The following is a 27,293-nucleotide window of genomic DNA, read 5'->3' as shown; positions in this document are numbered from 1 at the left end:
AGTTGGCATCATCAGAACGGATGCGATAGAAACAGAGAAACTTGGAGAATGGAATAGAGTCTTTCCAGGAAGCAGACTGTGAGGATGTGTATTCAATGCAATTCTGGCAGTCGGTTTGTAGTGGACATTGGTGAGTAACCTATCTCCGGAAATGGAGAAAGAGATGTCAAGGAGGGGAAGGGAAGAGTCAGAAATGGACCGGGTGAAGGTGAGAACAGGGTGGAAATCGATAGTGAAATTGATAATCTTCCAATTCTGGACAAGAGAGGATAACAGCATTGCTGATATCATCAAAATACCAGAGAGAGAGAGTTGTTTGTGGATGCCAGAATAGGACTGAAACCTGGAATGTTCCACTTACCCCACAAAGCAGCAAGCATAAACTGTCACCATGTGAGTACTCATAGTCACACCTTTGAACTTGAAAATTCTTCTTTTCCTGTCAGGCATCAAGAAATACAAGATGCAAGAACTCAGAGATACCCATGGCCCTCCAGAATCTTCTTCCCCTCCCCATCCCTTCTCTCTGATATCATCCCCTCTCCTAACCCAACCTCCTGTCATGTATTTACTATCCCTTCTGACTGTTAGCAGCAAAGAAAGAGCCAAACAACAAATCCATTCAACACTCACATTTCCAAAGGCTTTTAGTGGTTTCTTAAATGGGATATTGTCAAAGGCTCTCCAGTACAACTAAATCACTTCATTGGACGTTCGACTACCTTGTTTATTTGTAACATCTTCAAAGAAGTGAAGAGAGTTTTTCTCATCTATTCGTGGAACAACTATTTGTGCAGCAATCACAGCTTCTGTGGCTGGATCATTAGGATCAGTTCCAATGAGCCTGTGTGGGCAATATCAGAAACAAAATAGCTCCTCAGCAACATGATCACTCAGCAGTCGCAACACACAAAACAAAAATTTCAACAGCATCCAGCAAAAATTGGGAGATGGTGAGATGTCTCTACATGAACACTGTACATTGTTTTTCTAATTAAGATGTCTGCTGCTCGAGCTTCTTGGTGCACACACCATAGCAGATCATACATGTAACAGCAATAATGAGAACCTCTTTCCCCAACTCCAGTCTCCATGCTACCCAGGAAAACGAGTTTTTCAAATTGGATAAAGATGTGGACATTTTATAGTCCAAGGTGTGAAGTGAGAAACTTTTGCACTTTGTGCAGGTTATGGAATATAGGTTTGTGATTGTTACATTGTCGATCAGCATCGATCTTTACAGCACACATGACATTACTTGCTCCTCTCAGGCATTAATAGGATTCATTTGTAATGTTGAATAATCAAGATGACACAATTGATCAAGGCGTAAGAAATGTTTTTCATTGGTACCGTATGGATGTCTGTCTGATGCTTTCGCCCTTTACTTGCCCTCATGTTACACAAAAGTGGAGGCCTCCATCGCAGAGCAGAAAAATACTAACTCTGGGCATGTGGCAGCTATTTCCATTTCAATGGCTTACTTGTGAAATGGTTCACAGAATGATACAGGGGCTCAACTTCTCAGTCTATGTGCCAGCCAAATCTTCATATTACTTCCTGCCTTCCACTCCCTGTCAACGCTGGTGGCTTTGATCTTTCCCACATTCCCACCAAATCAATTTACTTAACTGCTCATCTCCATATTTTAATCCCTGCAACTCAGGCGCACAGTTTAGCTATGCCAAAGTCATGCACTGACCTCCATCGAAGCCAGGATGGTGGTGATTATTGATGACTTCCTTTCTGCAGTACCCCTTACCCTCCCATGCCATATACTTCCAGCTCTTGTATGTTGAGCTCCCTCCCTTCACAGTTGTTACCTCTCTGCATCCCAGCATTCCTGCCAACTCCCAACAACTGACTTCCCCAACACCCCCAGCTCAGAGGAGTCCTGATAACCTTCCTTGATTTTCAGTGAACACATCCCCTGTACTGACATAACCCACCTCTCTGACTGACTTGTAAAGACATCCATAACTGATGAGTGATCAAATCCCTGAATGATCTTTGTGCAGCTCCCATTATCTCTGGCCCAATTGATTTGGACCTGCAGGACTGACTAGGCCTCACTCTCCAGACTGTAATGATATCGACCCACTGACTATGGATGCCCGAAGTAGACAATTATTTAGGTCCAAGCCCAAGGAGTGAGCTCAGACTATGTCTTTTACTTATTGTGCCAGTATCTCTTGACTGAAGACAGTACCTATACTCTTAACTGAGGACTACTACACTTGTACTCTGAGAGAAGGGTATTTGGTTGAAGCACACACAGTGTATTTGCCTTGAAAGCTGCTGGAACATGCCAGTGGTATAACATTAATATAGTGCGATGCTGTTCAGTAATAGGTCCACACCCTTGGCTAATAACAATATCGAGCAAGGCACTCTAGAGATGTTGTGAGCATCCAGGTAAGTGCAAAGTGAGTGAACACTAAGACAGCAGGCTAAGAGTGTTGAGATTCATCCTGCCCCAATCCATGAAGTGGGTGCCAGTCCTATTGTGTAAAATGACTTGGAATCAGCATTGCCATGTCAGGCATTGATGGACTCCAAATTTCAATTGAGACATGAAGAACTGGGTCAAACGTATGTCATGATTTTGTGATGAGGCTGGTGCATGTCTGATGCCAAACTTTTTGGATGGTGTTGCAGGCAATCACGCCCATGGATTGTCCTCTGAGATGTTGAAAAACACTGGCCAAGATGGAGGCCTAGGGAAGCAAGTGGCGAGTTGGAGCTGCCCATTATCCACTCTGGCTTTCATGTCGGGAATTGTCACCATCTAGTTTCTATCTGCATTGAGAATATAAAATAGCACATAAATGAGGTGAAGTACTGTACTAATGAGATCTAAAGGCATGTAAATAGGCCTCCTACCACTCACTAGCAAGATTCTCATTTTGCTGTTCAAATCTTGAGTGAAAAGTCAGTTCTTTTTCTTGATGCCAAGAATCTCACTTTTCCAATCTCACTTTGTCCAGTTTTATTTCAAAATTCCAACATCCACCTTTCCTTTATCATCATTTTCTTATTTAGAAACTCTACTTGTTCACAAATTGAATACTTACATATACGAGAACATTCAAGTTACAAGTGTTGCTGTTGCTGTTGATATGCATTTCATATTGTTGAATAGCATGAAACTACATTTAGACTTCTACTAGTATAGCTTTTGCCCCTCAGAAAAGTGAGCAATATGTGGCCCATCTATAGGAATCAACGAGCAATGAGCAGCTGTAGCTGCAGCTCAGCCAAGACTTTAAAAAATTAAGAGAAACTGCATCGGTCATGCAACAAACAAAAGCAAGTGTTGGAATATGATTTCACCACAAACTGATCTAAACACCATTTTCAGAGTGTCTCAATAAATGTAGCAACCCAGTGAAGTGGTTAAGTGTAATTTTAGACACTTACAACAAAGCAACAAGGATGATTATAATCTGCCTCTACCAATGTTGGAGTGAACTGAAGAAGCTAATAAGTGTAATAATATTGAACAGTGACCAACAATCATGAAATTACACTGTGCACACATAATCTTCTCAGTAGCACTCCAGCATGATTCCTTGCATGTATAATAGTTATTCATACTGATTCAATAACTGCCAGTGAGTCTACGTGGGCATTATAAAAACTGAAGAGGTAAAGTCAAAAATCAATGGAGTTTTGTTGAAGCTTTTCATTCATAGCTGCAAAGTACAGGCTGTGATAAAAACCGAAAGAACTGCAGATGCTGTATATCAGGAACAAAAAATGGAAGAAGCTGGAAAAGAGTTAGTATTTTGGGTCCAGTGACCCTTCCTCAGAACATTAACTCTAATTTTTCCTTCACAGATGCTGCTAGACCTGTTCAGCTTTTCCAGCAACTTCCATTTTTTGTTCCTGATTTACAGCATCCACAGTTCTTTCAGTTTCTATTTGGTATTTAACTCTCTGCCACATCTCTTCTATGCATACCTACTTTGAACAACTTCTGCTCCTCTCTCCATCGGGATTTCTGTTCCAATCTTCCTTCTTGTCCACCGGCATTAATTTCACTGTCACTCCAATTCTTCATTCACAGAAGCTGCCAGATCTGCTGAGTTTTTCCAGTGGCTTCTGTTTTTGTTACAGGTTATGGTAAACTTCTTTCAAGCACTCTTCATGTTCTTCAGCACACTTATGCTGCTCTTCTATTCAGCACTACTAAGTTATCATTCATGTTAATATCCAAAAATGCTTTAGTTTGGTAGCTGAATGGAAGTAAACTTCATTCTTTAATATTTAGAGAAAGATTCTTAGAATAGAAGAATGTTTCTGAGTGCTGAATGAGCTCATGACCATTTCATGCACACGTCGCTTCTTTATAGTTTAAAGAAACTCTAACTGGAGCCTATTAAGAACATCCTTCATTTGTGAAATCTTATGGCACAACAAAGTTTGATTACACTGCTGTAATCTAGCATCAGATGCATTCAGCATTCAGTTCAACAAGTCACCGATAGCAGTCAGCTCACCTGGCAACCCTCTCAATTAAGAAGAGAAGTACACAGTAGAATGCAATGAGGCAAAATACAGAGTAACCATAAAGTTCTAGAAACTTAATTATACATAAGGCAAAATGCCAGCAGATTCATGGATGGCCTGTTGCAAAATGGGGTGGATTTTGATTACCCTTGGATCTTATGCTAATCCCTTATGTTCTCAGTGGAGCTCTGACTAGCTCAAAGGCCCAGGAACTCTACAGCCAAAGGCAATTGATCCCAGATGGGATTGATTACCTTGTTTATCTCAGCAAATGACTTCTTTCAGAGTTAAAAATGTATTTTGTTGTTTTCTTCATCCTTGGAGGGCCTCAGGGACCTTATGGTGAAGAGACTGAGCACAGTTTTGCTTACTCCCATCGATTGGAGTAAACAGCATTGAAGTGCTCTTATTGGCAGCTCCCCTGACCATGTAAATAAGCCCATCCCTGAAATTTCAGCTCCCTTACATTTTACTGGGCAGGAAGGTCAAGGTTCTGCTCCACACCATTTTCAGCAGCAAGCAAGTCCAAGCAGGAATCCTGGATCTCTGAAAGCATTTGGATTATTATCATTGAATTGACATAAAAACATTATTGTATACAGCTTAAAGAAGGATGTAGTCATGCTGTAAAGTTAGCTGCTGAGTGCATTCGGGCCAAATGCAACAAGATCAAACAGCTTTATGAACATTTTCCAATGTTTCAAAGAATAAGCGACTGCTTTCCTAACATTGGGAATGAGGGAATAGCACTATTCATGTATCCAAACTGTGATATGTAGAATGCTTCACTGAAGGAAAAAACAGAGTTAACATTTTGGGTGCGGTGACTCTTCCTCAAAACTGGAGTTGCAGTTCTGAGAAAGGGTCTCAGACCCAAAACGTTAACACTGTTTTCTCCTTCACAGATGCTGCCAGACCTGCTGAGCTTTTCCAGCAGTAGATAATAGGAACTGCAGATGCTGGAGAATCTGAGATAGCAAGGTGTAGAGCTGAATGAACACAGCAGGATAAGCAGCAGGCATTTCTGAAGAAGGGTCTATGCCTGAAACGTCAGCTTTCCTTCTCCTCTGATGCCACTTAGCCTGCTGTGTTCATCCAACTCTACACCTTATTATCTCAGATTCTCCAGAAACTTTGTTTTTGCTCCTGATTTACAGCATCCGCAGCTCTTTCGGTTTTTATATGCAGAATGCTTTACTTATAAACTCAATGCAAGGTTCAACTGACAGAATAATTCAGTCAACCTCAGTCTAAAAATGCTGGTGTCAAGCTAATATGCATTGTGTAAGCAGAGCACCAAATTCCTTTTCCTGTACTCCATGAAGAATCCAGTTGCGTCTGTGCCGGTGCCTTTAAGAGCGATTGTGCACAGCTAACAACAGCAAGTTAGACATGTGGAGCTGCAAATCTAGACCCATATATTTTTACTCAAAATGCAGAGCTGTATCATCTTGCTACACTTTGGAAGGGATAAAACTGAAATTGTTACAAATAAAGCATAGAAATCTCAGAACTTCAAATGGCAATATCAATGTCAATTTCCAGAAAACAGAAGATTGTGGGTGACCTGATAGATGTCTCCAAGATTGTGAAAGCTGAAGAAAAATGTTCCCAATTGTGGAATATTCTAAACTAGAAGGTACGTATATAAAGTGGTAAAATAATAACTCCAATCACAAATTCAGAGAAACTTCTTTACTCAGGCAGTGGTCAGAATCAGGAAATCAAGGCCATGTAGGGGTAGCTGAAGGAAACACCTTCACTGGAGCGGCAGTGGTGAGAAAAGAGTGACTGCACTTGACATCAGGGTTGCATTTGACTAATTGTGGCATCGAGAAGCCTAGGCAAAATTAGATTTAATAGAAATCAGAGAGAAAATTATCCACTGATTGGAGTCAAACTTAGTGCAAACGTTGCTAAGGCTGTTGGAATCAATCATCTCACCCACAGGGCATCTCTGTAGGAGTTCCTCTAGATAGTGTCCAAGTACCAACTATCTTCTGCTGCTTCATTATTGATCTTCCCTCCACATGAAGTCAAAAGTGGGTTGTTCTCTGATGATCGTGTAATATTTAGCACTGTTCACAACTCCTCAAATGCAGAAGCAGCCCATGGCCAAAGGCAGCAAGACCTGGATAATACCCAAGCTTGGGATGCTAAAAGTGACAAGTATTGCCTCATAAGTTCTGGGCAATGACTATCTTCGCAAGATAGAATCTAACCATCACCTGTTGTCATTCAGTTAGTGTCCCTGCATTCCCCTCCTTTATTAACTTGAGGGCTACTATTGACCAAAACCAAAACCAAAACTGGACCAAACATGTAAGTATAACAGCAAGTCAGAGGCTAGGAATTCTGTGGTGAATAGTTTTGAACCCATAACCTCTTAACACCCATTACCCCAAAACCTCAATTCCCCCAACTCCCCAAAGTCTGTCTGCCATCTTCTAGCCACAAGTCTGGAGTGTGATGGAATACTCACCTTACCGGGATGAGTGCACCTCTAACAACAATCAAAAAGTTCAACACTATCAAAAACAAAGAAGCCTGCTTGATTGGCACCCCATTTACCATTTTCAATATTCACTCCTTTCACCACTAACACATAGTGCAGCAGAGGCAACTCTCCATGCCTCCTTTGACAGCACTTTCTAAACCCATGATCCCTACCATCTAGAAAGCCAAGAGCAGCAAATGCAAGAGAACGTTACTACTTGTAAGTTTCCCTCCAAGCCACGCATCAACCTGACTTGGAACCAGCCCAGCTCATCCCCTCCCCCCACTGCACCACACAACCAGCCCAGCTCTTCCCCTCCAGCCACTGCATCCCAAAACCAGCCCGGCCTGTCTCTGCCTCCCTAACTTGTTCTTCCTCTCACCCATCCCTTCCTCCCACCCCAAGCCGCACCTCCATTTCCTACCTACTAACCTCATCCCACCTCCTTGACCTGTCCGTCTTCCCTGGACTGACCTATCCCCTCCCTAACTCCCCACCTATATTCTACTCTCCACCTATCTTCTTTTCTCTCCATCTTCGGTCCGCCTCCCCCCCTCCCTATTTATTCCAGAACCCTCACCCCATCCCCCTCTCTGATGAAGGGTCTAGGCCCGAAATGTCAGCTTTTGTGCTCCTGAGATGCTGCTTGGCCTGCTGTGTTCATCCAGCTTCACACTTTATTATCTTGGATACTCCAGCATCTGCAGTTCCCATTATCACTAATTCAATATTCTTTCACTGTTACTAAGTCAAAATCCTGATCACCCTTTCTAACAGCACTGAAGAAGCTCATATACACCAAAGATTACAATGATACAAGATGGCTACTTGCGATTACCTACTCCAGGTCAATTACGCATGGGCAATAAGTGTTGGTTGAGTCAGCAACAGCCATATCCCGTAAATAAATTAAAGAGAAATATTGTTATCATTGATTATTCAATGAATCTGACTTGTAGTTTTACAGCATGCCATTGTCTGAACCTATGGATAGTATTGGTAGAGATTCCAATCTTCTTTTCATTATAGGGCTGACTAGGAACTGTTCTGGTCTTAGACTTCGGCATGTTTTGAAAGGATTTACATACGGACCATCACCCTATTTTGCCACATTATGAATGCACCTTCCATTACTATTAAATCCTGGGGTGAGCCTCAAATCTGGAGCTTTTGACTCAAATCCAAGGATACTATCCATTATATCACATATTTTCATTTTTATAATGCTAAGGAAAAGCTGAATAATCACAGGAAGAAGAAGGAATAGAAAGTTATCTTGATTGGATTAGATGAGGAGGCTTTTGTGGAGCATAAACAATGGTAAGGATCCATAGTGCCAAATGACACATTCTGTGCTGAACATTCTATGTAATTTCTTATAAGGATGAATGTTTCTGATCGGTATGTGGAGAGAGGTGCAGAACAGCTGTACCATACTAGGAAGAATATCTTCAAGGTATGTTAGATGCATGGTTAATTTTAATTTTGACATCAGTTGCAAATCTAAATCTATAGCTGTTAAGAATAGTGGCATGTTGGCAATCCATAATTATCACTAAGAGATCTAAAGTCCTACTAAGGGTTTGCCTGTTATCATTGTGCAAGTACACATGATGCTTTACTGTCAAAAGACACATTGTTTGTAAGCAGGAGAACCTCAGCAAACATGGTGGAAAAAAAGTAAAGGTCAACAGAAGAGGTATGTAGATCCTATTAAATACGCTGGAGTGAAATACAAAAGAGTTGTTTCTGTTGGGATGATTTCATAAAAACGAATTTTGACAATAGGCAAACACTGAGCACTGCATCTTGTTCCATCAAAGGAAAAAATATAATTACGTTTAGATGAAGTATACTCTGGAAATTCATCGACTGGGCCCTGTCTTCTTGAACTACTGCACTTGTGTATCCACAGTACTGAAGGGTGCAAGTTCCAGGTATTTGACTCAGCTCCAGGGAAATAAATAACAGCGATGAACTTCCAAATCAGAATAGTGACTGCCTTGTGGATAGTGGTGTTTCTTTGTATCTTGCATCTTTGCCCTTTTTAATGATAGTGATCATAGGTTTAGAAGCTACAATCTGAGGTACTTTGATGTATTCAAATGCATCTTGCAGTAGATACACGTTGCTGCTATCATGCATTGGTAGTGAATAGAGTGAATGTTGAACATTGTTGTGTCATTCAAGAGGGCTGTTTTACCCTAGACGATGTTGAGCATCTTGAATGTTATTGAAGCTGAACTCACCTTGCATTCACTCTTGATTTATGCCTTGTTGATGGCAGACAGCTGTTGAGGTGGGGTGGGGTGGGGGAGAAGGTGATAAACACATTGTAAAATTCCTGCCCTCTGATTGCTCTTGTAGCTGTCGTACTTGTATGGCTGGGTTCAGTTCAGTGTCTGGAGAATGGTGACACCAAGAACATTAGTGGTGGAGGATTCAGCAATTGTACCGCTGTTGAACACCAAGGGGAAATGTTTAGATTCTCTCTTGTTGGAGCTGGTCATTTTCTAGCACTTGTGTGAACTTGTTATTGGAGATAATTGGAACTGCAGATGCTGGAGAATCTAAGATAACAAAGTGTGGAGCTGGATGAACACAGCAGGCCAAGCAATGTCGTAGGAGCATCTTTTGTGCTCCTAAGATGCTACTTGGACTTGTTATTTGCCCACTTATCAGACAAAACCGGATGTTAATCAGGCCCTGCTGCATTTGGGCTTATATTTCTTCAGTTTCTGAGGAGTCACAAATGTCCAGAATTGACTCTGAACTGGGCATGTTAAAAAGTACTGTGGAAATCATCATTCATGCAATTCTATCATTCTTCAGGCTTATCTTTTGCCTGAATGTACTGGAATCCTCCATCATTGAAGATGCGGATATTTGTGGACCCTCTTCTTCTAGTAAAGAATTTAATTGTCCAATACCAATCCAAACGGGATGTGACAGGGCTAGAGTGCTGAGATCTGATCCATTCGTTGGGAGGTCATTTAACTCTCAGTGTCACATGCTGTTTCTACTGCTTAACGTGCAAGTCTACCGGAGCTGCAACTTCACCATGTTGTCACTTCACTTTTAGGTAGTCTTGATGCTGCTCCTGTAATGGCCTCTGACACTCCTCAGAAAGCCAGGGGTGATCCTTTGGCTCAACAGTGTCATGACCATGCATCAGGAGTCCAAAGTACTGTGGACAATTTTAACTTTAAAACAAAAACACAATTTGGAATTACAAGAGAGTTGTTATAGCCAGAAATTGTTGTAGATGTAAATCAAGTGACAGTCTGGAAAAAGAGAGACACAGGGAAAGACATACTAGAAAAACAAGAAGGGTGCTTCAAACAAAAATATTTCAAAGAGAAAAGCAACAAGCCAAAACAGACTGAACTGTGATATTTTATGACTGAGAAAGGAATGAGAGGCTGTTGATCCCTGGCTCAACAGCAAGCAATCCCTTGTAGATTGCATCCCAAACATTAGGCACATTTTCTGTTTTCCCCTCAGAAAAATACACAAGGACAGAAGCTTAAAGGCCAGTTTCAGCTTCACTGGAATGTGCTTGTTGGACTGAACATTCTCCACTGCTAACACCAGTATGTTAAGGTGCCTCTGTAGACTCATCTGTGTTTGAGTGTTTGCATACTATGTAGGTCACAATCAAAGAACTATCACCTAAAAGTATTCTCACTCTGAGTGCTAGCAACCAGTTAGCTAGTAAGCCCCACAAAAGGAAACAGGACAACAAAACAACATTCTCAACCTGAATATTAGAATTAGAATTAGAATTAGAATTCAGTCACTATCAAAAGGAATCAGAACAACAGAATCTCAAGCAACCTGCAAAATGAAGCATCTTTAAATCAACTCAGAGTTAAAATCAACCATTCAACTACCAACACTAATGTTACTGATAATCTCCACTGCAATGGTTACAAAGTTCTGCTATTCTCTCTTTGCGAACAATTCAGAGAGTGATCTGTGTTATTTTTTACTATTATCTTTCTGAAATTACCTTTCCTTTCTAACCTATGTGTATGTGTGCTGTATTGTTAATCCCTCTCGCATTTAGTTACTGATTATCCTCACCGAGGAACAGAGCAATCTTGGGGTGCATGTCTACAGATCCCTGAAGGCAGCAAGACAGGTTAATAGGGCATTTAAGAGGGCACATGGGACACTTGCCTTCATCAGTCATGGCATAGATTATAAAAACAGGGAGGTTAATTTGGTGCAGTACAAAACTGTGTTTAGACCCCAGCTGGAGTGCTGTGTGCTGTTCTGGTTGCCTCACTATTGGATGGTGTGCTACATTGGAGAGGGAACAGAAGAGAATCATCAGGGTGTTACCTGGCTTGAAACATTTTAGCTAGGAAGAGAAGCTGGATAGGCTCAGGGTGTTTTCTTTCAAGCAGAGAAAGCTGAGGGCAGGACCTGATTGAGGGGTATTAGATTATGAGGAGCATGAGTACATTAGACATGAAGCACTTGACCCCCTTTCTTGAAGGGTCAATGATGAGGAAGCATAATTTTAAGGTGAAAGGCAGGAGGGTTAGAGGGATTTTGAGCAAAAAGGTTTCTCATACAGAGCGTGGAATCCATTGCCTATGAGGATAATGCAGGTAATGGAGTACATGGATGAATACTTGAAATGTCATCGCATTCAAGGCAATGGGACAAGTACTCAAACGTAGTATCAGTCTCGATAAGATGGCATAGACTCAATGGGCCAAAGGGCTTCTTCTATGTTGTGTAACTCTCTGACTCCATGACTGTGATTTTGTTAATGTAAGACAGCCTGGTCAAATTGGCTCATTTTAAAACATACATTCTTTGTTTTAAGAAGAAAAGTATCCACAAGGGTGCAGATCAGTGTTCAAGTGCAACTTCTTGTGATTCACATAGGAGACACGAGAATAATGGAGAGCTAGTTGATTGAGCTCAGTAACTTGGGGCATATTATCTAGAAGTGTAACAATTGGGGAATGACACCCAGAGTCTGCATATACCAAAGGTAATGGTTGAGTAGGGTATATGCCAAGCCCTTAGGTGACTGATTGTGGTTGAATACAACTGCTGCTGTTGATGGGCCACAGTGCCTCATGGATGCCCAGTTTTGAGTTCCCAGATATATTCAAAGTCTGTTCCATTTAGCACTGTGATAGTGCCACAAATGGAGAGTGTGTTCAATGTAATGATTGGGCTTCACCACTTCAAGGACTGTGCAGCTGTTACTCAGGCTAGTACTGTCACAGACAGACACATCTGTAACGGATAGAATGCTTCGGACAGAATTAAGTTAGTTTTTCCTTCTTGCTCGTTCCTTCATCACCTGCCCTGGGCCTTAAGGACTCAGCAAGCTCAGTCAGTTATGGTGCTATAGATGCATTCTTGGAGATTGAAGCCCACACCCATCCCCACCTTGCCACTTTCAGTGTTTCCTTCAACTGGTGTTCGACATGGAAGAGTACTGATTCATCAAATTAGTGGCTGGGAGGTGGTGTGTGTTTATGTAGTAATCCATGATTGAATTAATGCAAAGGGATTCCAGAGGGTCTGAAGTCAATGTTGAGGGCTTTCACAGCAGCTCCCTCCCATACACCAACGTGGGACAGGATGAGGTATGAAGATGGTGGCATTTGAGGCATTGTCTGTAAGGTATGATTGCACGAGTATGGCTATATGAGGTCATTGCATGACTAATCAGTGTGTCAGGTCTCCCAATTTTAGCACAAACCTCCAGATATTAGTGAGGAATAATTTGCAGAATCAACAGGCTATGTGCGCTATCATGATTTCATGCACTACTGTCTTTGTTGCAGTAATTAATGCAATTGAGTGGCTGTTAGGCAGTCAATAACATTGCATTGGGTCTGAAGTCACATATAAATCAAGGGTCTAGGCCCAAAACGTCAGCTTTTCTGCTCCTCTGATGCTGCTTGGCCTGCTCTGTTCATCTAGCTCTATACCTTGTTATCTCAGATTCTCCAGCATCTGCAGTTCCTACTATCTCCATAAATCAAATCAGGTCAGGATGGCAGAATTAGTTCCTCAACGGATTCTAGATTGATTTCTTTTGGCAATCAATCATGCTTTTGTGGTCACGATTACCGGGAAAAACTTTATTTAAAACTTCTTCATATAATATCTTTTTTCAAGGATATTTTCTAATCAACCCATTCAGAGATATTATTATTCACCACTGGACTTGAACCCAGGCATCTACAGCCCAGAAGTGGGGATACTACAATTGTGCCACAAGGGCCCTCAATAGCTTTTATAACTCCAGATTTATTAATTGAATTCAGCTGCCAGATGCCAACACACGTCCTCAAAGTTTTAGCCTTTAAGTCTGAATTGTTCCTCCAGTGATATTATCAGTATGCTGCCTCCCTAGGTCAGGCAGCATCTGTGTATGAAAAAACAGAGCTAACATTCCAGGGCAATGATCTCTTGTCAAAACTGGAAGAAAACCACAAGGTATCAGATTTTAACCAAGTACATTGGTGGGGAAAAGGAAAAGAGAAGCACAGAACAGAAGGGAGAGTTCTGACAGGCAGAAGAAAGCAGGCTTGATTTGACAGTGAAAGGTATGATGGTGCAAGGAGGTGGTTATGAGATAAAGAAAGAAAATGTGGACCGAGAGAAAATGTAAACGGGAACCAGCAGAATTATCACTGACATAGCTTATAAATTAAGTTCACATATTGAGGAGTATCAAGTAAAGCAGCCAACATTTGGACACCATATGTTTCTTAATATGAGGTTTAATTGTCACTTATGAGCCAATTTGCAATGGTTTAGAGTGTGCACTGATGACAAAATAGCAGCATAACATCAAACTCGGTCCTCTGATTGTACAATTGACTTTGATTGTGTAATAGGGTTGCCCCTTGGGGATGCTGCCTCACACACTTGGACTCAACATCATAGGAAGTAGAGCTTAAGTGTGGTATGAAATTGAGTCTAAGAAGAGTTTAGATGGTCTAACTGGATATTCCCAACCATCTAATGAAACTGTTACTTGCCAGGAAATTAAATTCTACTGCTGTCTGCCTTGCACATAGACAGGGCTATCACCTGACAGCCAGAGTGAGATTTGCAGAACCACATTTTAGTTTTGAAAGTTAACACTGTACATAATTGCAAACTTAGTATTGACCCTAGTGTTCTTATGCTTATAAATTATTCTTATAAATCCTGTGCTAAATTTGCATCAGTAAGTCTTAAGCAGATCAGATCACATGTGAGCAAGTGTGTATGTGTGTGTCAAAATAGCTGGTAATTCACAATAGAGACATGATAGTTACTAAATTTGTATATTTGGTTTTAATCAATAATGTCAAACTGATTATTTTAACAGTGAGGGCTCAAAATATAATTGAAATGGGACAAAAAAGATAGTTTCTAATTCAGCTTCTGATGAAGAATTCTTATATTTAAAATCTTCCCTGTAATATCACATTGTAATATTGTGTAATTCTAGTACATTTGTATTATGTGATGGTATCCACCAATCAAAGTTCAAGATTAGTTCAAACTAATCATATAACAGCAGAAGTGTTGGGACACTCTAGACATTTTCCATTTATTTTACATTCCATCTTTCCTTAATCATTCACACTACGTATTTTGCCCACTCTGCCTAATTTTTTTTGTCCCAGGCTCATCTACCTGCAGGCTTTGAAGCACCATTCTCACAGGTTTAACATCCACTGGTCTCCCTTCCACCAAGTATCAACCATGTGATAGAGTCCTCACTTCTAGTCTGAAGTTCTAATTCCCTAGATTTGAGGCAAAACTCCTCCTATTAGAATCTGATAGTATCTCTAACAGTGTTATTTCATGCTCCTGCCACCCATTGCAAGTCCCCCTCCCCCAACTCGCAAATTCCTTCCTGTTTGGACCATCAACAAGACCACAGTAAATCTCCTAATAAAAATAAAGCATATCTTGTGACCGTTTAGATTTAGTGCAAAAATGTTACTGCACTTCTCAGAGAGTTAAACAAATAATGCAGCCCTTGAAGAGTTAATATGCAAGAACTGCCCCAGTCTATGATAAACTGGTAGGAACAGTGATAACTGCACTTCAGTATATACCAACTGGGTGATACTCTCCATAAGTTTTTTTTTCGCAGACTGAGAATGAGGCCCGATACAAACCATCTGCCTTAAGGCAAGGAGTGAATGATAGTGCCTGCAACGCATCGGTCCTGTCTCAGTTAATGACTACTCCAGAAACAAAGCAAGTCACTGTTGAGGCAAGCAGCTCAGACCATAATGCCTCATCATCTAATCCATTTACAGGGAGAACAGCCCTTTGACAGCAACCAGCACACACAACATCCAGCCAGACGAATGGTTGAAATATAACAGAAGAAATTAAGCAATCAGTATGGAAGAAAACAGTCAAAGTAAGGATATCTTGAGATCCTTCCTCTTTCATTGACCAATATTGATGATTATTGTATGTCCTTGTGCTGTGGTTAAGTGTCAGTTTACAAGCATAATTCGAACCTGAGCCAAGTATCTGTTTTGAGACACTTACATAAAGGTCAGCTCCACTTCCATCTCCCTTTGCAGCTCGAGGTGAACAGCTTCACCTTTCCTCTCAACAGACACTGAGAGTCAGTGGTTTTTGCACTTCTTTCTGCACAGATGCTCCAGAAGATACACCTAAAAATATTTTTTACATGTTATTATTGTGTTATGAATATGTCAGATAACAGTACGATAATAGAGTTACATTAAGTCTACAAATACTAAAAGAAATTCTTAAGCAGCACCTAGCCAGATATAACATGGATATTGGTTCAGAGGCTTGCATGTTATCCATTTGGCAGATAAAATTGTGAAAATGGAGCATGAAATCACTAAGTGTTTGATTTTTATAATATATGGATTTGGGGGTAAGGAAAATTTATTAAATCTTACAATTAAACAGAGATTATCTTCATTAAAAGACTATTGCAAAGAAGTAACACATTTCTATGATAGGAACTTTCCTCTCAGTCCAATCTATTTTCCAGAACCTAAAAATTCAATTTGGCCCATTGGTGGTGCAGTGAACACCCTGCTGACTGACTGGGAGCCCAGATGCATGTCCGCCTCTCACAGATTGCAGCTGGAGTGCATCTCTCCAAGAGTAGGTGCACTCAGGCTGCAGCATAGCATAAGAACATGAGTAGTAGGAGGTCATTTGGCCCTTGAGCCTGCTCCGCTGTTTGATTTGAAAGGTTGTACTAATTCTTTTTTTCTAGCTTCTATGTCTTATTAACAACATACTTTGTAAAGAACATTCATGAAAGACTTTATTTTGAGGAGGTTTTGTCAAGTTGAATTTGGCAATAGCCAGCTTAAATGATTTACCCAGAAGCTGCATTTAATAACACAGAAAAATAAATTAGGAGGATATTCTGTGTGATTTTGCATTTCAACTAGGCACTCTTATACGTGCTGTAAAATCAGGAAGCCAAGAAGGACACATAATGTTCAAACTCACAAAAAAAACAGTAACCACGGATATGTCTGAGGACTCTATTTTAAGACAGAAATTAACAAATATCTTCAGAAATTATTCCATTTGCACAACAGAAACATAATTGCACAATATCAAGGTTTAAGCACAGGAGTTGTACTCACCACAATCTCACTGTCAAGCAAAAAGTACGACTGAATGAAAATAATAATGGAACAGCATGAGAAAATGAAAGTTAAAGTGCAGCAATTTGGTTGAAGGATGATAGCTACGCCACATAAGATTTTACGGAAAATACATAACTGAATAACTACAGGGTCACTGTATATGGTGGTATTTCTATGTCCTGCAGTTCATGAAAAATATCCCACAGAGTAACACCAAACCTTATGACATAAACACCACAGGTGTGTGATCATAGAGTGAAAACAATGATACTTCCCCGGGTCAGATTTAAAAGGCCATGTGTAGAGTGCAGATTGTCCATTTTTCAAACAGGAGTAAGCGTCACTTCTGACCTATGAAAGTGATATGACTGTATGCTACATTCAGGTTCATTGTTGAAATAATTAAACAGGTGATCAATCAAATTTTATTCATAAAAATTTGGGGATCAAATTTCAAATGATAACTTGCTATTGTTGTTCTAGATAAAGCAAATTGGCTTCAGACTACAAACTTATCTTCTTCCTTACAGATAGAGACCATAATATGCCTGAATTTGTGGTAAACTGAAATTTGTAATGGAAAGGCTAACAGCACTCATCACTATTCACATTTAATTTGGACAGCAGCTTCTAGTGGTTGCACATAAGCTGTTAAATTTAGTAACCAGGAAGTTCCTGTCCAGGGTGCCCTGCTCTTCTAGAAACTGCACCATAACAGGTTTTCAACGAGAGCCTCATGACTTAAATGCATGAAATGGTTTGTAGATGCTGTACTAACTTAATGTATATGAGCTCAATTCACCATAAAACTTTAAATCTTAACTAATTCCAAATAATCTCTCAGAAAATTAATTCTATTGACATGGAGCCTTATTCCTTTAGATGCTGATAATAGTACAGATTTATTAAAATTCAAAAAGCCGCTTCCCCTTTCTTTCTGTTTATTTTTATTTCTTATTTATTCCAATCTTTCTTTACATTTTTAAAAAATAATTTGCATCCCTAACAGATGGGGTTGTTGAGAAGGTGTTTTGCATCCTTCCCTTCATTGCTCAGTCCTTTGAGTATAGAAGTTGGGATGCTATGTCTAAGTTGTACCGACATTGATGAGGCCTTTTTTGGAGTACTGTTTCCAGGTCTGGTTGCCCTGTTATAAGAAGGATATTATTAAGCTGGAGAGAGTTCAGAACAGATTTACCAGAATGTCACCAGAATTTGCCAGGAATGGGGGTTTTGAATTATAAAAATAGGCTAAATAGGCTGGGACTCATTTTCACTGGAGCATGGAAGGTTGAGACATAACCTTAGAGCGGTTTATAAAATCATGAGGGGTATAAATAAGATGAATGGCAGGTGGCTTTTCTCTAGAGTAGAGAATTCCAAATCTAGAGGACAGATTTTAAGGTGAGAGAAGAAAGATTTACAAAAGACATGGGGACAATTTTTTTTTACATGGAGTGTGGTTCATGTGTGAAATGAACTTCCAGGGGAAGTGGTGGATGCAGGTACAGTTACAACATTTAAAAGGCACTTAGATAAGTACAAGAGTAAGAAATGATTGGAGAGATATGGGCCAAGGGCTGACAGGTGGGATGAATTTGGTTTGGGATTATGGTCAGCATGGCCTGGTTGGACTGAAGGGTCTGTTTCCATGCTGTATGACTGACTCTAAGTTTCTAATTCCCTATCTGTCTTGAATTCACATTGAATTCTATATTTTAAATGACACTTCCTTGTTCAGAGTCTGTTGTAGCCATTAATGATCCTTCAATCTAATTCACTATGAAAATACAATTGTTTCAGAAAGGTTCCAGATGCTCTATGAAGGTGACATCCTTTTCTAAATAGTTGGCTAATGAGGCATTTTTGTTGCAAGAATTCATTGAAAGTCCATGAGCAACTATCAGTGAAATGTACACCTCGTATCATTTGTTCAACATTGACCTCAAAATCTGACATATTAGACTTGAGACAGAGATGGGTCAGTTAGAAATCAATGTTTAAGTTCAAGCAAGGTAAAATTTGAAGAAATAGAATTGTAATTAGGTAAAGTAAATTGCTCAGATTTTACTGGATAAATTTACAGAACAGTGTGAAGTATTCAAGAATTATTTGGTGCAATAGAAAACCAATACATGGCCTAATACGCAAAGGCTTCAATTGCGTAGTTAAGTGCATTGTCAATTCATATGGGAAGAACCAGGATTAAATCAAGAAGAGACTTACACAACTACAAAGAAAAGCTGAAATCCAAAGGGGTCAGTTTGCAAAAACAATGCAGGAATACAAAGAAAATAAGAACTGCGCAAAGGAAAATGAATAAAGTGCTGAAAAGGATATTAAGATAAGAGAAAATTCTTTTAGAAGCATGTTACGAGAGCAAGAGTTGCAGACAGAAACATGGCCCCATCAAGCATAGAAACACAGAAGATAGGAGTGGGAGGAGGCTATTCAGCCCTTCAAATCTACTCCGCCATTCTTCACAATCATGGCTGATCATCCAACTCAATAGCCTAATCCTGCTTTCTCCCATACCTTTGATCCCATTCACCCTAAGTGCTATATCTGGCCACCTCTTGAATGCATTCAATGTTTTGGCATCAACTACTTCTTACGATAATGAATTCCACAGTCTCACCACTCTTTTGGTGAAGAAATGTCTCTCATCCTAAATCGTCCACCCTGAATCCTCATACTGTGACCCCTGGTTCTGGACACACCCACCATCAGGGACATCCTCACTGTATCTACCCTGCCCAATCCTGTTAGAATTTTATAAGTATCTGTTAGATCCCCCTTCATTCATCTGGACTCTAGTGAAAACAATCCCAACCTAGTCAATCTCTCCTCACACGTCAGGCCCGCCATCCCTGGAATCAGCAGATGCACAGGATACAATTATGGATAAAAGGGAAATTATGTCCTGGCTATTTAATACTTTATATACCCACTTCCACAACAAAATGCTGTCATATATAGGAACCTAAAGTTAACACATGGAGCAGAAATTAGTTCAGCTAAATACTTATTAGACATCTCCAAGGGATTAGATCGAGTCATATTGGAAAAGATTAAAAATAAGCTAATTGGTTGTGTTCTTGGTTGTGACATGAGATACCTTTTTGTTTAAATTATAGACAAAAATACAACAGAAGTCTTGTATCTTTAACACATCCAATCTTTTGTTGATCTTCTCAATCAAACTTCTGTTTCTGACTCAACAGATGGTCAATGATTTTTAATTATTTTAAGAGCTACCTTTAGCTAGTGGTCAGAGGCCACATTCAATCAATAAGAGCACCTTATTAATGAACAAAATATGATAATACAAAAAGCTTTAAAAAGTTGCTGCCAACATCTAGCCGGAATGTAAGCTCAATTTCTTTATTCACAAATAAAATCTCCTATCACATTTCCTGATTTGTGTGCTGTTCTATCGTTGAGAAATTCAGTTTGTAGCGCTTTCTTTTCACCAGCAGGAGATGTGATTCCTTCTACTTCCTGCAAAATGTTTGGCCAGGATACCATCATTGCTAAAAATATGTACTTTCTAACTGTGCTAGAATAGCTTGTAATAGAATTTCGTCTCTTCAGTGAAGTTGATATTTAAACTTTCTCATGCTTCAAAATTCAGTGACACTCTGAGAAATATTACAATGGTCCCTGATGTAAAGGAGAATTTTGATAAAGAATTTGTAAAAGTGAGACGGCACCTTGCTGCAAATGAGTCATGCGAGAGGAAGGAAAGCACAGAACAAGTCACCTTGGGCTGCTCATGAGTACCACCCAGATGTTTGGTCATTAGGGAAATCTGGGGAACAGGTTGGTTGTCATTTACCACAACGAGGAAGTTTTTTTCTTATTAAAAGATGTGTAATATAACCCAAATTAGCCAACATGAAACAATGCTACTCTATAGCTATTGACAGCCACTAATAGTCTGAAATGTCATATATTTTTAGATATCAGCCTTTTTTTATTTAAATCTTTGCAAAGTTGAATTTAGAGAGCAAGTCCCACTGTCAAACTCTTCATTTAAAAATAAGACTAAGGCCTTTCAGTGAAAACAATCCAAAAACTGAAGGGAAGTCCAAACAGCAAATTTCCTTCCATTTTCACAAAAGTATGTAGTTCAACATAAATGCATTAAAACATTTTAAATAGAAAGAAAAACATCCTTTTTACCCTGTAAGCCAGAGGAAAGGCCAAGAAGGAGGGAAAATCTTACAAAATAAATGAATGTGCTAACACCTGAATATGGGATACAATGTGATTTTAATACTTTCCTTTTTTCCTTAAAATAGAGTGGTGAAGAATATTTTACTGCTTTACTTGGTCTGTCTGTTGTTTGTTTCTTATGAAAGATGGTCTGAAATATTGCATTCATGATATGTGCAGGATGGATACAACACATCACTTTAAATATAACTGCACTGCCAAATTTCATATATACAGCATTACAAATTTCAATACACATCTACAAAAAAATCATGTTTGCCCTGAATATCATTAATGGGATAAAAATGTCTTGGCTATCAAACTCTCCTGACAACATCAATAGTTATGATCAAACCCTATTTCAATTACTCTTTCATTACACTGAAATAAATTGTTGTTGCTTCTTCAAATCTTAAGGATTTTATGGTTTCAGGTTTTATCAAATGACAGTTTTATTGATATTAGTTAATATATTATCTAATTTTGATATATGGTTAAACCTACAGTAATGATCAATGTATTGATAAAATAATATATTTCCCAGCACAGAAAAATTGGCCTATCTTGGTCTGCATATTTAGTTTTTCTTCTTCTGGTGATGTGTGAAAGAAATATTTTAAAAAGGGAGCAATTCTAAGGAATAAAATTCTAAGCAATAATTTAAAGAAACAATAAAATTATCTAAAATTTATTACATATAAGGATATATCAGCATTGTACATTTTATGTAAATATATGTATATGTGACTGAACAACAAGTAAAATCCTACAGTTACTCTTAAATTTAACAATAACAACATAGAAACACTCTTATTTGTATGATTGTTGATGAATCAGTGACACAGCAAACTTCAAACTTAAAGGTTGATTTGGAAAAGCTAAGAATGAATGTGATGTGGACAAAGCAGTGACTGAGAGGTACTATAGTTCTACCACAACTGGGAAATTTGTCCAATTTGTTTGCAAGCTATTAGTGGGTTTATAGCATCTGTTTTCATTTATCTATACAGAGGAAGTTCTGAATATTTTTCATTTGGTTCAAAGTCACTGAAGAATTGTGACTGTTTATTCAGGTTCAGTGTTGGCAGTTTTGGAGTGCTCCTAATGGTTAATTTATTCAAAATGGACGGACTTTTACTGTTATCTGTGTAATTTGACATGCAAGTAAAATATTTTCATTGACTTTAAAAAATGACTGAACAAAAAGTAATCAAATATTTCTAGTCTAAAAATAATTTTAAGTTAGACTTTGAATAAAATCGGGAATTGAGAAATTTAAATAAATTAACTCTTGGATGATTTTGGACAGTTTCAGTTGCAAATGTTCATATAACTTTTAGTGATATGAGAGCCATTTTGTTGCTTAATGAATTAATTCAAATGTTATTATTGCATTAGTAAAATCTCCAGAGAAAACAGTTATAGGTAATATTGCTTCCATATACATAAATGTTTCTATCATAATCAGGTTACATTACTGTTTGTCTAATCATGTGTTTCAAATAGGAGAAACTGACAAATGATGTTTGATGCTTAATCTGAGTTTTTAAGTCTTGCAGCATAATTCAAAGAGATATGCAGACTGAAACTTTCACTCATATGATTAACATAATTTCAAAACAGATTAAATTATGTTGTATTATGTCATACTTGAATGTATAAGTGAGGGACATTTTGTGAGTATGTATGTATACATTAACCATTGTTAAACAAAATATTCCCAAAACATTGCAACCTGCAGTTACAACTGACCATAAATGCACTAGAGGTTATTTTATCCGTCTCTTAACATACACAGTAACACAGAATAGTTATTTGTTTTCCAGTGGTTACTGCAGTTGTTTATAGAGGTATTATCCTGTACATTATTTATTTTACTATTCAAATGTTATTTCCACATTGACATAATATTCGTCAATATGTTATCCATATGCGACAGTTTTGAACGGAATTGTTCAAGTCTAGTGGTTCGTTTCAAATAGTTTAACTTTCCAAAGCTTTTTTTTAAGACAATAGCTAAGCTGTTCAATAAAGGTTGGTCATCTCATTTTGTTTTTGATGCATATAAGCCAAAGAACCTTGACAATACCTGTACCAAAAAGCTTATTTATTGGTGTCCTTGGAATGGGTGGAAAAGGTGCATCCTTTCAGTCAACTAGAGGATTTAAGCTTTGTGGTTCTATTTTTACAAGAATAGGCTGATTTGTCTTAGGCTATTACCGTCTATTACTGCTGGAAGTATCCTGTAAAGGTGGGAAGCAGCGAATCCTGGCATTCTGCCTAAAGAGAAATCAATGAAACAAATTAATCCTTCGCAGGCTGCAATGACACAGTAATCCATCATTCAGAGCTGCTTTTATACATGAAATCAGGGAGCAGGCAGGGAGAAAGAGCCTTGGGGGATACCATAGATACTGACTCACAACATACAGCAAAAAACCTGGGGAATCATTTCATTTGGCGGCACTACATTTTAAGTTGATTGTCCGATGGTAATAATTTCATTGGGTCAAACGCTGATCCCAAACTATGCACCCAAGGCTAACTGGACATTTGTTGCGAGGTGCAAAATTACCGGGAATTACACTTAATTGAATGGACAAACAAATAAGAACTTGACCCTGATGCGATGTAATGAATATGGGGCTGTTTCAAAGTAAATAGTTAGGAATGGAATGTCCGAGAAAAGTCCACTTGAGCGACCATTTGCCTTGCCAAACACAACTGAGCTAAAAGAATGCGCCAGGATAATAACGCCTGATCTGTAGTAGTTTGAGTCCACATATGTACATCTGAGCTGACCCAACCATCATCCACAATTACCCTTTAAAATATTGATTGTTATATTAGGATGTACGGCCCGCGCACGCCTGCCGACGCTGAGCTTCCACTCACAAAAGATCTGTCTTACATCTTATTCTGTTAAAGTAGATATTGCAGCCACACTTCAAAGGCCACACAAGATATCTTCATGAATTTAAACTTAAACTACGAAAATATGTCATGAAGCGATTCCCGAATCAGGTTTTGTAACAGATCCCGCATAAGTCTCGGTTGTTTCCTCCCAGCCCACTTTACAGATCCTTGCCATATATTGCGCATCAATTAGATAGAAACAGAAAAAGAAAGCACTCATATTGGTAACAGAATGTGAATAAAGTAAACCGTTGTGTGCATTTTGCTTTGAAGTTGCTTCTGGTCAGTTCACCGAAAGGCTGACAGCAATATAGCAATCATTGAGTGATATAGATACCTTATTGTACTGTATTAGAACCCTCACAATACATGGGCCTTATTAAGATGAGTTGCAAACAATGCTTCAAACCAATATTGGGAATGTTTCTCGTGGGTATTCTGCTTCATAAGTGTTGCTAAGATCGGACAGAAATTAAGATAGAAACTAACCAGGAAATAATTATTTATGGCCCAACTGAATGGTAAGTGGAATTTATGACTGTGCGTACATTCCTTATAAATATAATAGAAAATATTAGTTGGATAGTGTAACATTGGGCATAATGATACCAGGTTAGCGTAAATGAACAGTAGACTTCTTTGGAGTTTGCCTGTTATATACTATATATATTAAATATGAAATATTTAATGTTCAATGATGCGGGATAGTGAGGAAAGATGACTTTGGCGAGATCACAACATTGTCTGACTTCAATAATATAAGAAATGAAAATTTTGTTTCAGCCAACAATAGTTCTAAAACGTTGAAAATGTGTTAATATATTCATAAATGCCATAGATTTCGAAAAGATAGTTTGTAACTCCAGAAATTGACATTTCGGAAAGTTTTATAACTAAACGAAAAGTATTATTGGGTTATGTCACTAACAAACGCAACTATTTTGCAAATTCTCGTTTTCAGAAAACTGCTAACCACTGACAAAGTGTAACCTGGTCCTGAATGTTGCACCTTTTTTTAGAGTAAATGTTGCTACGGAATCGTGTTAAGATTCTAATTGTCTTCTGATAGTTATAGTGTCTGGTGGGACTTCCGTATTTTCTTCTCATAATTTGATTCTCTTTTTAACAAAAGTATAATAAGATTCTCTGAAATAACAAACTGTATTGCAGATGGCGGGAAATCTGTGGTCAATTACATGCACTTAGGAACAAGAGACCACGGAAATATTGGACAGAACAAAAGACTTGAAGTGTAAATTCGTTGGGGCAGTTTAATAAATTAAACTATTAATATATCTTAGATTACTGTAATATTTTGAAGATATAACGCTTTTCTATAGAAAACATAACTTTTTTAATGGAAAAGACTTTTAAACATCCTGTCGTGCTTTAATAAAGCAGTAAACCTCTTTTGCTCACTGCAGTTACCTGCTTTGATTGATAAGATATCTGAAAATGTATCACTCTCAAGCGACGAGAGCTGAATTCGGAGTGCCACTTGGTGTTGGTGACCAACACCTTGCTTTTCACTGCTAACTTGAAGTGCTTAGTAACAAGATCTTTAAAATTTCTCCGCCTCTCTTATTTTAATAAGGCATGGTCCAATTTCCATCAGTTTGAGTAAAACGATTAAAGCACATTTTCTCCCTTCTCCTGTCAGTTGCGTGGGAGAAGCTCAGAGGAGGAGCTGTGCAAACACCTGAGCTGTGAGCTGTGAGGGCAATAAAAGCCAGTAATGGAACAATTTCACTCTCTGTTTCCAGAGGGAGCTCAAAACTGAACGAGATCACCGTCCATTCTTCTCTGTAATATTCATCTTCCGCACACAGCATATGGAGGTCTTTCGACCTTTTCTATACTTCCCAAGGATCTTATTTCTCAATCTATTATTCTCAATCAAATTAATGAAAGCACCATTTATATATTTAATATGAACAGAATTTGTCTTAGAATAAATATGTCACCCAATGGAATGTGATTTTACTATAATCAACTATCATTTTTCTGCATTCAAATTCTTACAGATTAAGTCTTTCACTGAATTATTTCTACGAAATTTCTGACTTTCCTGTTTGAGTCTCATACAAGGAAACATAAGCTAGGATCTAGTGGCATGCACATAACTGTTAATGCATATCCCTCTCTTGGCTTCCCGCATGCCAGACGTTTCCCTTCCCCCATTCTCACGTAGACACAGAGAAGGGTGCATGTGTTTGACATTTTACATAGGAAAGAAAGCATTTAATTTAAATTATTTAAAAGGCTGTCGATCCATTTGATCAACAATATCACTTGCAAGGACAATATTGAGCATGATGATCGTTTAATCTGGAGTTAACTGTACAAATTATTATTTTGTCAGAAATGTGTACAAATCGTGATAGAATATATTTTATGAGATGAGATGGTTTCTCAAAGCAAAGGGGGGAAAGATCACTCATATTGATTCAAATACTGTCCACTCTTCGACAGATTAGAAATCACGTGATCAAAATCAGTAGTCACGTACCTATTGGAACAAAAATGTAATGTAGCTGGAATTATAGATTAAAGATTACTTTCAACCACGTTTCTTTTTGATCAGGCTTTAATCTATATATGAATTGAGCTGTGGGAACGTTAATAATGATATTAGCTAGGAGTCCATACAAATAATGTTAAATGCATATTTGAGTTACAGACTGAGATAATATGGTTCTAGTCACTCTTGCACGACTGAAAATTCAATTAAATTATTAACACTTTCCTTCCGGGTCCTTAAATTTTAGAAGAACTGGCCCTTCTCATGAATTCACTGAATATACGTATTTTTTTTCAAGATTCGACTCCGAAATGCCATTTGTCCAACCAGAGGGTTATTAGTTCCTCTAATTGGCCCTCAATAGCTAGGATGTAGCTTCCACAATTAAAGCGGTTTGCCTTCGGGAGAGAAACCGAATAATATTCCAATAAATATCCCGCTTTCCACATTCCATAACAGGCAAATATTTAGAACGTATAATGATTCTTGATATTTGGGACAGGGAGTAGGAGTAAGAGCTGTTATTAAATATATATTCTGGCTATGTTGTACACTTTGGTTTGCATCGTTTTCCGTTTAATTCAAAAGAACTGGCTCCTTCTTAATGAGATGCGCATGTCTCGTTGTATCGGAGCTAATGGACACCTCAATAAGTCAACGCCGACTTCAAGAGTTGGATTTAAGCGGTTGATATTGGCCGTGAAAGACTGTTAAGTCCCAATGAACTATCATTTCGTGTGGAATTGTTTGCTCTCTGTCCGGACACGATACCTTGTTATATCAGTTCCCTGCCCAGATTGTGCAGCCCCCAACAAACTCAGTTGTACTCACTGGTCCGTGGAGTTCGAATGAGTCTGGTTTTAGTTCATGAGCCTTCTTTTTAGAAAGGGGGGACCATGATTAATTCATTATTAATTTAATCAAATAACACGGCCGTGAGATAAAACAACAATGATTATATGACTAGCAGACAAAAGTGTTGATT

General features: G+C 38.6%; 1 long non-coding RNA gene across 9 annotated transcripts in view; it reads right to left on the bottom strand.

Annotated features, from left to right (window-relative positions):
* Positions 1-27,293, bottom strand: part of LOC125450704 (uncharacterized) — a 45,579-nt gene that overhangs the window by 10,966 nt on the left and 7,320 nt on the right. For 3 of the 9 annotated variants that reach the window (XR_007247131.2, XR_007247130.2, XR_007247128.2), the window contains exons 3-4: positions 15,557-23,147; positions 634-844 (exon numbers count right to left, since the gene is read on the bottom strand). This is a non-coding gene — a long non-coding RNA (uncharacterized LOC125450704). Of the gene's footprint in view, positions 1-361; positions 440-633; positions 845-15,556; positions 23,148-27,293 lie in introns of all 9 variants that reach the window. The other 6 variants (XR_007247129.2, XR_007247134.2, XR_007247133.2 and 3 more) reach the window with 6 other exon arrangements.

Source organism: Stegostoma tigrinum, chromosome 3 (assembly GCF_030684315.1).
Source record: "Stegostoma tigrinum isolate sSteTig4 chromosome 3, sSteTig4.hap1, whole genome shotgun sequence".
In the NCBI taxonomy this organism is placed as follows: Eukaryota; Metazoa; Chordata; class Chondrichthyes; order Orectolobiformes; family Stegostomatidae; genus Stegostoma; species Stegostoma tigrinum.
This window is presented reverse-complemented; position numbering and strand designations above follow the sequence as displayed.